This window comes from Hyperolius riggenbachi, chromosome 9 (assembly GCF_040937935.1).
Source record: "Hyperolius riggenbachi isolate aHypRig1 chromosome 9, aHypRig1.pri, whole genome shotgun sequence".
NCBI lineage: Eukaryota > Metazoa > Chordata > Amphibia > Anura > Hyperoliidae > Hyperolius > Hyperolius riggenbachi.
This window is the reverse complement of record NC_090654.1, coordinates 30,470,022-30,483,523: the sequence shown is the minus strand read 5'-3', so window position 1 is coordinate 30,483,523 and position 13,502 is coordinate 30,470,022.

Here is a 13,502-nt window from a genome sequence, read left to right as displayed (position 1 = left end):
ATTCCAGCTGTGGGTTGGATGTGCTGAGCCCAAACAAAACTGAGTGGGGGGGGGGGGGGGGGCGTAAAGTTTATGGGCAGGCTCATATCGCTGCATTGTAACAGTTCACACTATCTAATAACGAGGATCTTACCTTAGCAATCTGAGGCGCTTTCACACTGGCACAATGTGTTGGCCTGTTTTAACGTACAGAGTGCGCAATTCATTATGATTGCTTTATAGCACGCTGTTACTCAACATGCATAGTGTGAACTTAGCCTATGAGTATGTTCACACTGAATCCGTTGCGATATGCATGTGCAAAAGATTTTAAAATGAGCATCTTCTGGTAACGCGCGGTACCTTGTCGGCGTTCATTTGTAACATGTGCGTTGCCTGATAGCGGACACAACGCAGAGCCGATGTGTGAATAGGTCCATTGTGGGACCATTGCAATGAGTTGCTTACAACTTTGCGTTATAAGGCACTGCAACATGCTTAGGTGGGGTCATGGCCATGCCTGTTCACGCCGCGTTGCGTGTTTCGGTAATACATACTGCGGTTTTTAAGGACATCAGAAGATGCAAAAAAAGCATCTGGTGTCACAAAAGCATTGCACTTTGGTTTGTTTAAGGGTTTGCATTGAAGGGTGCATTTTTTTGGGGGGGGGGGGGCACTAGAATGCACTGTACTGTGTTTTTACCCACAATGCTGTTCTCCCTCACAATGCATGATCTGTTTTCAAGGGACTATATAAAAAGCGCATTTAAAAATTGCTTATAAAAAGGCATGTGTTTGAAAATGCATTTTTCCTGCTAGTTTGGCAGCATTTTTATGTGTCTTTGAAAACACACAAGTGCAAACAGGCCCATAGTGTGTACAGACCCATAGTGTGTACAGGCCCATAGTGTGTACAGGCCCATAGTGTGTGAATGCACCCTAAGGGCTGGGGCCCAGAGGAATGGTTTCAGCTGGGTTTTGGAATGGCCAGGAATTTCCAATAGTGCTAGGCTAATGAAAGGCAATTGGGGTGATTCCACAGGAGCGATTGCGATTACCCAAATCACAATCGACAATCGTGGGTCCTGCGGCATTTTTGCGATTTTCCCGAAGCGATTGCATTCAGGGCAGTTACGGGCAAAATTGTTATCGCTCTGGGAATCGAGCTGAAAATCACTGCACTTCGCCTTTACGGAAATTGCTGCGATCGTTGTAATCGTAAACGCCACTTCTGTGGGTCCTGGGCCTAAGCCTTACTCTTCAATACTATGCTAGGAGAATGACTTCTTGGCTAAACTGATGTATGTTCTTTCGTTTGGAAGCTGATATACGGTACTAGCTGGTTTCTAGTGGCCCATAGTTTCAACATAGTTTCAATGGATTCATAGTTTAGGATACCCGAAGTGATGTGATATGATGAGGTAGACATGTGTATGTACAGTGCCTAGCACACAAATAACTATGCTGTGTACCTTTTTTTCTTTCTCTGCCTGAAAGAGTTAAATATCAGGTATGCAAGTGGCTGACTCAGTCCTGACTCAGAAAGGAAGTGACTACAGTGTGACCCTCACTGATAAGAAATTGCAACTATAAAACACTTTCCTAGCAGAAAATGGCTTCTGAGAGCAAGAAAGAGGTAAAAAGAGCAATTTCCTATCAGTGAGGGTCACACTGTAGTCACTTCCTGTCTGAGTCAGGACTGAGTAAGCCACTTACATACCTGATATTTAACTCTTTCAGCAGAGAAAGAAAAAAAGGAACACAGCATAGTTATTTGTGTGCTAGGCACTGTACATACACATGTCTATCTCATCCTATCACAAGTCACTTCAGGTATCCTTAAAGTATTTAGCGCTCAGGTTCTTGCAGGGTGAAATATAATGCAAAGCGGGGAAACCACTTGAGGGCCAAATTTTAAGATGTATGAGTAAAGGTGGCCACACACGATACAATAAAATTATCAAATTTTCAGTAATTCGATAAAAACGATCGTATCTCTCGAAAAAATCGAAAGCTTTTTTTCATTTGACTGAAAAATCAGATCGGATTTCCCGTTTTTTTCGATTTAAATCGATCCGGAATGCCAGATATTTTTCTTCAATTTCTACTGAGGGCCCTTTCACACCAGAGGGATTATTCGGCGTTTTAACGCCATGGCCGAAGTTGGCGTTTTGCTAGGTAAAAGAAAGTCCATAGACTTTCATTTTACCTTTCACATCTAACTCGGCGTTTTGGAGCGTTGCGTTTCAACGCTCCCAGGAGCTTTTTCAGGGCTGTTTACAGCCGAAGTTGGCTGTTGGCGTTTCAATGATAGTCAATGGAAAACGCCAACTTCAGCGTTTTCAAAGCATTTTCAAAGCGTTTTACAGCTAACTTGTTCACTTATTTTTATAGAAGAAAAAAAAAAGGACGTTTTCATATGAGTTGTAAAACTCTTTCAAAACGCTTTGAAAACGCTTTGAAAACGCTATGTATTGGCGTTAAGCAAAAGGCTGACTTTCAACCTTTTCTACCGCAGCCTCTAGTGTGAAAGAGCCCTAAAGATTGTACGGTGTGTGTTGGATTGTTAATTTATTAATATACACACCCTAGCAATTTTCTCTGAGTTTACAATCATTTTTATCATAATTGAGGAAGAAATTGAACATAGGTGTGTCATATTTTTGAAATGATACAATCAGTCAGAAAAATTGATTGCAATTCTTAAATTGAACAGATATTTAAAAAATTGTATGGTGTGTGGCTACCTTTAGAATTACACTGAGGGTAGGAACACACTAGGCAGAATTGCATATGCGTTTTCCACTATGTGCTATAGAAAATGCATAAGTGATTCTGCCTAGTGCTCCTTCCCTAAGGGCTCAAACCCACTAGCAGCCTTTTCTAAGCGCTAGTGATCTGAAAAAGCTCTTGCTAATGCAATGCTATGGGGGATTTTTATAAAATAACATAGCTCAAGTAGGATCACACCCATAGCATTACATTAGCAAGAGTTTATCAAATCACAAAGCGCTCAGAAAATCGCTCCTAGTGGGTTCCAGGCCTCAGGGTTTCATTGCTGTTCTATGTCTACCCTAGGGGGATTATCCTGACTTCCTGTGATGTCACCAGAACAGGAAGTGTGGAGGATGTTTCCCACAAGCATATTCTGGCAAAGGATTCTTTCTAAATCCTTTCCCACTTCATCCAAAACTTAAAAATAAAACTTTTTTTTTTTTTGGCCGGAGATGGAGTTGAAGCAGAGGCCAGAGAGTTAATTTATTGCATCAAGCACAAAACCGGTTTACCAGATGTCTAATGTCCTTATATTTTTGTTAAAAGAATCGGTGTAAAATATTTCAGATTTGTGAATCTGCGTGTATATATGAGAAATTTTTAGCCCAAAATGTCTTATACCTCAAATGACATCAAATGTGTACAAAAAAATAATAATTCTAAAAATAAAAAAAATATTTTGAATAAGTTTGTCTCTCTGACTGTTTCTGACACATTGCCTATAATTTGACCATGGCGGAGTAGCGGATAGCACTGTTGCCGGGGTCCCCAGTGCAAATCTGGGCCAGGACACTAGGGATGGTAAGAGGGAACCTACGTGCGTTTTTTTTCCCCACTAGCAGCGTTTGCAATGTGATGGTCCAAGCCCTATCGCATAGAGCAGTGATGGCTAACCTTGGCACTCCAGCTATGGTGGAACTACAAGTCCCATGAGGCATTGCAATACTCTGACAGCTCTAAGCATAACTCGGGAAGGCAGAGGCATGATGGGATTTGTCGTTTTGTCACACCTGGAGTTCCAAGGTTAGCCATCACTGCCATAGAGCTATATGAATCCCTGCCATGCACTGATGAGGACCAAAAGTCCGAAACAGGCGGTCTACATGTGGGCTCTGTAAAATTTAAAGCTATCGGCTTGCTATACATCAGCAGTTCTGGATGCTAGCCTGACTTTCAGGGACATAGAGAGATAATTTGCATATTCAGTAGTGGTGCATTGTGGGTAACCACAGATCTTCACTTAAAGCTGAATTATTGTAAATTCCTTCTGTTTTAAGAAAGCAAACCACACTAAACATTGCTTTTTAGTAGGACGGCTTTTCGGTTTCCTTTAGACCCCTATACTGTCCTTGAGGTTTTGGGTCACCCCGAGCTGCTTGGTTACTGTGTAACATGCTAGGTACTCACTCAACTGCTTAGAAAGAGGATTTTCCATGAGGGATGACTTGCACTTGGGTGAGATGATCTGGCAGTCTGATGTATCAGTCAGAGAGGGTCAGGAGCTGCAGTACACACACTAGATTGTCATCAGAGGTGGTCTTTATCATCCACCCCACCCCACCTGGGTTTAATCTAGTGTGTCTGAATACTTAACAGCTGACTCCAATGTTAACTTGAAACATACAGAGCGCCAAAAAAGTGAGAGGGAAAAATAAGATTACACATACAGTGGGTTGCAAAAGTATTCGGCCCCCTTGAAGTTTTCCACATTTTGTCACATTACTGCCACAAACATGCATCAATTGTATTGGAATTCCACATGAAAGACCAATACAAAGTGGTGTACATGTGAGAAGTGGATCGAAAATCATACATCATTCCAAACAATACTTTGTAGAACCACCTTTTGCTGCAATTACAGCTGCCAGTCTTTTAGGGTATGTCTCTACCAGCTTTGCACATCTAGAGACTGAAATCCTTGCCCATGCTTCTTTGCAAAACAGCCCCAGCTCAGTCAGATTAGATGGACAGCATTTGTGAACAGCAGTTTTCAGATCTTGCCACAGATTCTCGATTGGATTTAGATCTGGACTTTGACTGGGCCATTCTAACACATGGATATGTTTTGTTTTAAACCATTCCATTGTTGCCCTGGCTTTATGTTTAGGGCCATTGTCCTGCTGGAAGGTGAACCTCCACCCCAGTCTCAAGTCTTTTGCAGTCTCCAAGAGGTTTTCTTCCAAGTTTGCCCTGTATTTGGCTCCATCCATCTTCCCATCAACTCTGACCAGCTTTCCTGTCCCTGCTGAAGAGATGCACCTTCGAGCATGATGCTGCCACCACCATAGTGATGTGCAGTGTTAGTTTTTCGCCACACATAGCGTTTTGCATTTTGGCCAAAAAGTTCTATTTTGGTCTCATCTGACCAGAGCACCTTCTTCCACATGGTTGCTGTGTCCCCCTCATGGCTTGTGGAAAACTGCAAACCGGACTTTTTATGCTTTCTGTTAACAATGCCTTCAGAGCTGGGACAAGGTCCTCCAGCACCCAAGGCTGAGACACCAAAGTGCGCCCCTCCATCCCTTACACCCCAGCCGTCACACACTAATTGCTATTAGACTAAGAGGCGCCACAGGGCCCACAACCTCCCCAACACCTTAATATCTAGTTATCTGGCTTGCAATCACTGCCATGTATCCCCTTTTCTTATTTATTTCTGCTTCAAACACAGTTAGGAATGACAGCTGAATGAATTCTGCACCCCCTCCTACCCTGCGCCCTGAGGCTGGAGCCTCTCCAGCCTATGCCTCGGCCCGGCCCTGAATGCCTTTCTTCTTGCCACTCTTCCATAAAGGCCAACTTTGTACAGTGCATGACTAATAGTTGTCCTATGGACAGAGCCTCCCACCTGAGCTGTAGATCTCTGCAGCTCGTCCTAAGTCACCATGGGCCTCTTGACTGGATTTCTGATCAGCGCTCTCCTTATTCGGCCTGTGAGTTTAGGTGGACGACCTTGCCTTGGTAGGTTTACAGTTGTGCCATACTCCTTCCATTTCTGAATGATCGCTTGAACAGTGCTCCGTGGAATGTTCAAGGCTTTGGAAATCTTTTTGTAGCCTAAGCCTGCTTTAAATTTCTCAGTAACTTGATCCCTGACCTGTCTTGTGTGTTCTTTGGACTTTACGGTGTTGTTGCTCCCAATATTCTCTTAGACAACCTCTGAGGCCCTCACAGAGCAGCTGTATTTGTACTGACATTAAATTACACACAGATGCACTCTATTTAGTCATTAGCACTCATCAGGCAATGTCTATAGGCAACTGCACTCAGATCAAAGGGGGCCGAATAATTATGAACGCACCACTTTGCAGTTATTTAAATGTAAAAAAATGTTTGGTATCATTTTCGTTCCACTTCTCACATGTACACCACTTTGTGTTGGTCTTTCATGTGGATTTCCAATAAAATTGATTCATGTTTGTGGCAGTAATATGACAAAATGTGGAAAACTTCGAGGGGGCCGAATATTATTGCAACCCACTGTAATTACAATAAAACCTTGGATTGAGAGTAACTTGTTTTAAAGTGTACCAGAGCTGAGTAATCTTAAAAGTTTTATACATACCTGGAACTTCCTCCAGCCCCATCTGCATGGATCGCTCCCATCCCGCCGGCCTCAGCCTTCTGCAGCTCCGGTACCGGGTCCCGTAACTTCAGCCAGTCGTGGCCGGTCTGCGCAAGAGAAGTGCGCTCTCTACGTATCTCTCCGGCTGCTGCTGGAAAGATACGTAAAGATCGCCTTTCTCTTGCGCAGGTTCGCTGCAACTGGCTGAAGTGCCAAGGACCTGGTACCGGAGCTGCAGAAGTCCCAGGTATGTATAAAACTTTTATCTTTGATCAGCTCTGGTTTCCTTTAAAGCGGATCCGAGTTGAAAAACTAACTATAACAAGTAACTTGTCTATATAGCTATATATATCTAAAGTTTACAATTTATGAAGATTTATTCCTGTGATACAATGAGGGCAGCCATGTTCTGTTTGTCACATTGCCACAGGCTGAGGGCTGGAGATGCTATCAGCTTGCCTTGTGTAAATTCAATCCCCTCTCCTCCCCCCTCCTCCTCCCTCCTCCCCTGAAATCTCTGGCTAGTAATACCTCCCCCTCCTTCTGCCCAGACTGAGCTCTCATGAGCCCTTGCTACTATCTGAAAACGCCAAGGCAGTGTGAAAAGCTGTGGGCGTGGCTTGTTTAGTTTATAGGGAATTAGAGTATTAAAACAAAACAAAAAAGTATTTGGCTTGAGAAATGCCCTATAAACAATAGGAAAGGAACACAATTATGCAATGAGTAAAAGTTTATCTCGGATCCACTTTAAGGGCTGGAACCCACAAGAGCGTTTTTTTGAGCATTTTGGCAGCGCTGCGATACGCTAGCGTTTTGCCAAAACGCTCAGCTGATGTTAATGGATGGGGCAACTTCCACCTGAGAGTTTGCGTTTCCCAGAAACGCAAACGCAGGACGTGCAGCATTTTGGGAGCGTTAGCGCTTCAATGTAAAGTATTGAAACGCTAGCGGAAACGCTCAGCAAAACCTAAACTGAGTGGTTTTGCTAGCGTTTCGCGGTTCAGCACACTGTAACAAAATTAAAAATAATTCACAGGACCAATCAGGATAAAAACGCGAAACGCAAAACGCTACACAACCACTGAGCAAAAAAATACACTGTTGCAAAACGCGACCGAAAACGCGCATGAATCCGCTTGCAAACCGCTCAGACAAAACGCTAGCGGTTGCGTTTTGCGTTTGCGGATTTCAGTGGGTTCCAAGCCTCAGAGCACTTTGCAATACAAGCAAACATTTTTGTGAAATTTTGACTTGATATACAAAAAAAAGTATACATGCGTCACGTCATCACAACTGAGCCGTTAGTTCTTCTCCCTTTGGCGCTGCAGGATTGTGCTTAAAGGACAACTGAGGTGACATGTGACATGATGAGAGACATGTCTATGTACAGTGCCTAGCACACAAATAACTATGCTGTGTTCCTTTTTTTCTTTCTCTGTCCGAAAGAGTTAAACATCAGGTATGCAAGTGACAGATTCTGTTCGGGTCGGGATCGGGTCGGACTGAGTCAGACTATAGCATAACCCTCACTGATAAGTAATTACAGCCATAAAACACTTTCCTGTCAGTAAATGGCTTCTGAGGGCTGGTGCACACCGAGCGGCTTTTCGGGCGTTTTCAGATCCGCTTGCGGCTGCGGATCTGCTTGGTCAATGTATCTCAATGGGGTGGTGCACACCAGAGCGGCAGGCGTTTTGCAGAAACGAAAAATGCCTGGGTGAGGCATTTTTTGGATTTCGGATGCGTTTCTGCCTCAATGTTAAGTATAGGAAAAACGCAAACCGCTCTGAAAAACGGCACTTCAGAGCGGTTTTGCAGGCGTTTTTGTTACAGAAGCTGTTCAGTAACAGCTTTACTGTAACAATATATGAAATCTACTATACTGAAAAGCGCAGCAGCAATCCGCAAAACGCTAGCAAAACGCCTCATAAAAATAAAAAAAAGCGTTTAAAAATCTGCTAGCATTTTGCGGATCTGCTAGCGGGTTTTGGTGTGCACCAGCCCTGAGAGCAGGAAAGAGATAAAAAGAGTCAATAATTAATACATTTGAGCTCTGGCATACTTCAATGAAGGTGTCATTGAGCAGAGACAATGAAACAATAAAAACATAAAAACTAGATTGAAATATAAAATAAAACTGTGGGATATCTAAAAAAAGGTATTTTTAGGAGAAGGAGGATAGATGCAATTGTTTTTCTCAACAGTTTATTTTCACCTTGGATGTCCTTTAATTGTACTTAGAGACCCTGTATAAAAAACATCCCCTGGGGGGTACTTACCTGGGGAGGGGGAAGCCTCAGGGTCCGAATGAGGCTTCCCCCATCCCTGTAGCTGCAGACAATCCAGCGCTGGCTCCCCCGAAGCGTCCCGCAATCCTGGCTCAACAAGCCTGACAAGGCTGGATATATTTGCCTTCCCTGGCTCCAGCGGGGGCGCTGTTGCAGCTCTCAGCACAGAGATAGGCGGAAATCGCCGATCTCCGTCGGGTCCGCTCTACTATGCATGCGCAGGAGACTTGCGCCTGCGCGGGAGAGCGGCCCGACAGCAATCGGCTATTTCTGCCTATCTCCGAGTGGAGAGCCGATACTGCGCCTGCGCTGGAGCCTGGAAGGTAAATATTTACATCCCCGCCGTTCGGAGGGGCACAGCGAGACCGCCGTGGGACACAGGGGTATGGGGGAAGCCTCGATAGGATCCGGAGGCTTCCCCCACCCGAGGTGAGTTCCCCCCAGGGGAACCTTTTTTAGCAGAGCCGGGACAAGGTTCTTCAGCACCCAAGGCTAAGACACCAAAGTGCGCCCCTCCATCCCTGCCACCCCAGCCATCACACACTGATTGCTATTAGACTAAGAGGGCCACAGGGCCCACAACCTCCCCAACACCTTAATCTCTAGTTATCTGTCTTGCAGTCACTGCCATGTATCCCCTTTTCTTATTTCTTTCTGCTTCAAACACAATTAGGAATGACAGCTGAATGAATTCTGCGCCCCCTCCTACACTGCGCCCTGAGGCTGCAGCCTCTCCAGCTTATGCCTCGGCCTGGCCCTGTTTTTTAGTTACAGGTTTTCTTGACTTTAATCTGAGTGTAGAGATTGTGCAAAGTCACATTTCCATGAAATCTTCAAAAGTAGGCAGAAGCAACCGGCAATGAATAAGTTCCTTGTTAACGCCACACATAAGAAAGGTTGGGGCAAGCCAACAGATGGCAATGATTCTGTTAGTTAAAGTGAAAGTCTTGTTTAACATTTTTATTTGATACTATCCTACCTAATAAAAGCTAAGTGTCGCTGCGTCCAGCAGTTTTGTCCCTGTGTCCCAGGATTATTGTTACTGCGCACATGCAACTGACAGCTGGGACCAGGGAGCTGGACGGGCAAGCAAGGTGGGCGGGTGCGGGAGCACGCACGGCGGTTGTGTGTGCAGCGTGTGCGCGCATGCGCACTGGCGGTTGTGGCCGTAGACCTAGAGCCCGTTTTTAAATGGGCTGCGTCTACTAGTTTTACTATAACTGTGTTTTGTATTGTGGAACGAATGAACTGGGCTTCCATTCATTCTTATGGGGAAATTCGATTTGACACAAGAGTGTTTTGTATTACAAGCATGTTTTCGGAACGAATTATACATGCAAACCAAGCTTCCAACTTCACCCCCTTGGCGTTATGCTTTTTTTTTTTCCAAATTTGAGGGACCTTTTCCACTAGCAATCGCTAGAGTTCACGCTAAACGCTAGCGATTGCTGAATCGCAAAAGTGCAGAAAACTTCTGGCGATTGCGTTCACGATTTTGCTATGCACTGTACTTCATAGCAAAATCGCGGCAAAGATCGCTCTGCGGCGCGATCACGTTTGATAAAAAAACGAATTGCGGTAGTGGAAATTGCCTACCGCGATTCCCATGTTAATATGCAAACTGTAGCGATTTAAAAAATCACTAGCGGTTTGTGATTTTGCGATTCAGCATCGCAAACGCCGCTAGTGGAAAAGGGCCCTGAGGGTCTAAAAGCAGTGCAATTTTTTGCATGCTTTTAGATTGTAAAACCTGGAAAAAAATCATGCTGCCAGAAAGTACTGCAGCAGCTCAGCTCCCACTAACCTCCCTGGGATCCAGCGCTGCAGTTTTCCCTCCATCCTCCAGGTGGCGCTGTAACCCTATTGTGAAATTGCCGGCTGTCATCATGACAACAGAGGCGATCTCACCAGGGGGAAGCAGAGCCTTGGAGGAGAGGAAGAAGATTGGCAGCCGACGCCATGATCCCCCAGGAGGTGAGTTAAAACGCCCACTGTGCGCATTGCTCTGCATAGACCTCCCGGCAGCTACCACAAATTCAGTTCGGGGATACCGCTCCTGGCATGTTTTTTTCACCCCGAGCTGTACTTGTGATTACCGCCAAAGAGGTTCAAATACTTGAAATGTCGAAAGGACACCTGAAGTGAGAGGGATATGGAGGCTGCCATATTGATTTCCCTTTACGCAATGCCTATTGCCTGGCTGTCCTGCTTATCCTCTGCCCCTAAAGGTGGCTCATCATACACTTATAGATTTGCAGCAGATTCAACCATCAGATTTCTGTCAGATGCCTGTCAAGTAGGACAGGAATTTATCTGTGTACCACACACTAGGAACAGATTTCCAATAGATTTCAGAATGAAATCTATTGGAAATCTATTGGTAAATTGATCTAAATGTTTTATTGGACCATTAGATCCAATGCAACTCTATGGGCGAAATCGGCCGCATATCTATCGATTGATAGATTTTATAGAATCGATTTCTGATCGATTGATTCGATAGAATCGATCGATGGCTGAAATCAACCAGTGTATAGGTCCCTTAACTACTTGCTGACTGCTCCATGGCAATTGGCGTGAGCAGTGCGGCAGCCCCAGGACCGCTCCACACCCATTGGCGTGAACGACCGTCTATGGGGCTAGCAGGAGATCGCGCGCGCGCTGTGCACGCACCTCCTGCTCGGGGGGCGGAGCTCATCTCCGCCTTCAGTCTCCAAGCGGCGATCGGGAGACTTAGACGGCGAAACCGCCATCTAATTACTTTGTACAGCGCTGCTTTCCGCAGCAGCGCTGTACTGGGGACAGCCATGTGACACGGGGGGGGGGGGGGGGGGAGTTGGGTGTGATCAGACCCCACCAGCAGAGCAGAGAACTCTGTTGGTGGGGAGAAAAGGGGGGGGGGGGATCACTTGTGTGCCGAGTTGTACAGCCCTGCAGCTTGGCCTTAAAGCTGCAGTGGCCTATTGGGGGGATTAACACTGTGGTCCTCAAGTGGTTAAAGGGACTCCGAGCACCTCTCATGGGCATGCCTTTAAGACTCCGACCAGTACTGCAAAGTACTTAAAGAGAAACTCCGACCAAGAATTGAACTTTATCCCAATCAGTAGCGGATACCCCTTTTATGTGAGAAATCTTTTCCTTTTCACAAACAGACCATCAGGGGGCGCTGTATGACTGATGTTGTGGTGCAACCCCTCCCACAAGAAACTCTGAGGACCGTGGTACTCCTGGCAGTTTCCTGTCTGTGAACTTTGTTGCATTGTGGGAAATAGCTGTTGACAGCTGTTTCCAACTGCCAAAAAAGCAAGCAGCAGCTACATCACCTGCCAACAGTAAAAATGTCACCATGTGATAAATGTCAGAATGTAAATCAGGGATTTAAAAGATTTTACAATGGGCAAACACTGACTAAATCATTTATACATAATTATTGTAAAAATGAAACACTTTTTTTACTACATTATTTTCACTGGAGTACCTCTTTAAAGATGCATACCTTTTTGTAGCTTGTGCTCTCCTCTTTCATTTGATGCCTGAATCAGTTAGAGAAGTGCATCACTGAATGAAGCAGGAAGAGGAAGTGACACGCATGGCCATTGCAAGAGGCTCCTCCAGAGGGGTCATAGCACGACTTTGTTGGAAGTCGTCTGTCTTAAAGGCATGCCCATGAGAGGTGCTCGGAGTCCCTTTAAAGCCTGATACACGCTTTCAATGATAATTGGCCACTCACTGACCAGTTTTACCACCTCCATGTAGTATAAGGGCCAACAGATATTGAATACTATGAGCAGATTGCGTTGGTAAATTCTCATACTACATGGTGGCGGTAAAATCGGTCAGTGGTTGGCCAATTTTAATTGAAAGCGTGTACCAGGCTTAATACTTTTAGCCATAGACCCTAAACAAGAGCACCAGAACACCAGAATTTTGACAGAGGCTGGCTTCACACTGCATATTGGGACTGCGGTGCCTCACCCGCCAATAAAAAAAAACAGGCCTTTGGGGAATACTGCGTTAATATGCGGTATTCCCCAACTGGCATCCGGCCAAACAGGAAGTGATGCTCACTTCCTGTTCGGCAGTCGATGATGTGTGCAGAAGCGTATTTCTACAGATAATTGTGGCGTTTTTTAAAAAGTGCGCGCGTTACCATAGACGCCGCTGGAGCCGCGCAGGAACGTAAGTATTGAAGCTCGTTAGATAGGGCAATAGAACTTCAGGGGCCCTCGTGCGGCGGCACGGCCGCATGTCCGCCACTGGGCTGCGGTGGGGTGCGGTAAATTAACCGCCTCAGTGTGAAAGGGCCCTGAGCCTGGTTGCACACTTTGCAGTTCTGCACTTGCATGCAATTCTGCAAAGTTCATTCCCAGCCTGAAGGCTGACTGGATTAGCTGCATGCTTGTTTCTGGTGTGATTCATACACTACTGCAGCCAAATAGATCAGATGGATTTCCATGCAACTGGTATTGTTTTAAAGGACAACAGAAGCGAGAGGGATATGGAAGAGGGGCATGGCCCAGGTTTTCAGGAGGGTCCCGGCGAGCGAGGAGGACTTGGGAAGCCTCTATAGGATCCAGTAACCCTCTTCCTCTTCCTAGGTAAGTATTTCCTTTTTTTAACCCTTTTTTTGACCCAAGCTTTGGCTCGGGCAGGGCCGGTTCTCTCATGAAGCAAGGTGAAACATTTGCATCAGGCGCAGAGATTACAGGGGTGGCATGTTTGTACTGTGTCTACACTAACAGCATGCAGTCAGAGTAGGAGGAGATGAGAGAGGATAGTGAGGTGAAGAGGTCATCATTGGGTAAAAGCAGCTTGTTGATTTATTGTAAAAAAAAAAAAAAAAAAAAAAGCAGCTTGTTGTGCTGTGTGAGAAGTCTGACAATGAGTGAGGAGGC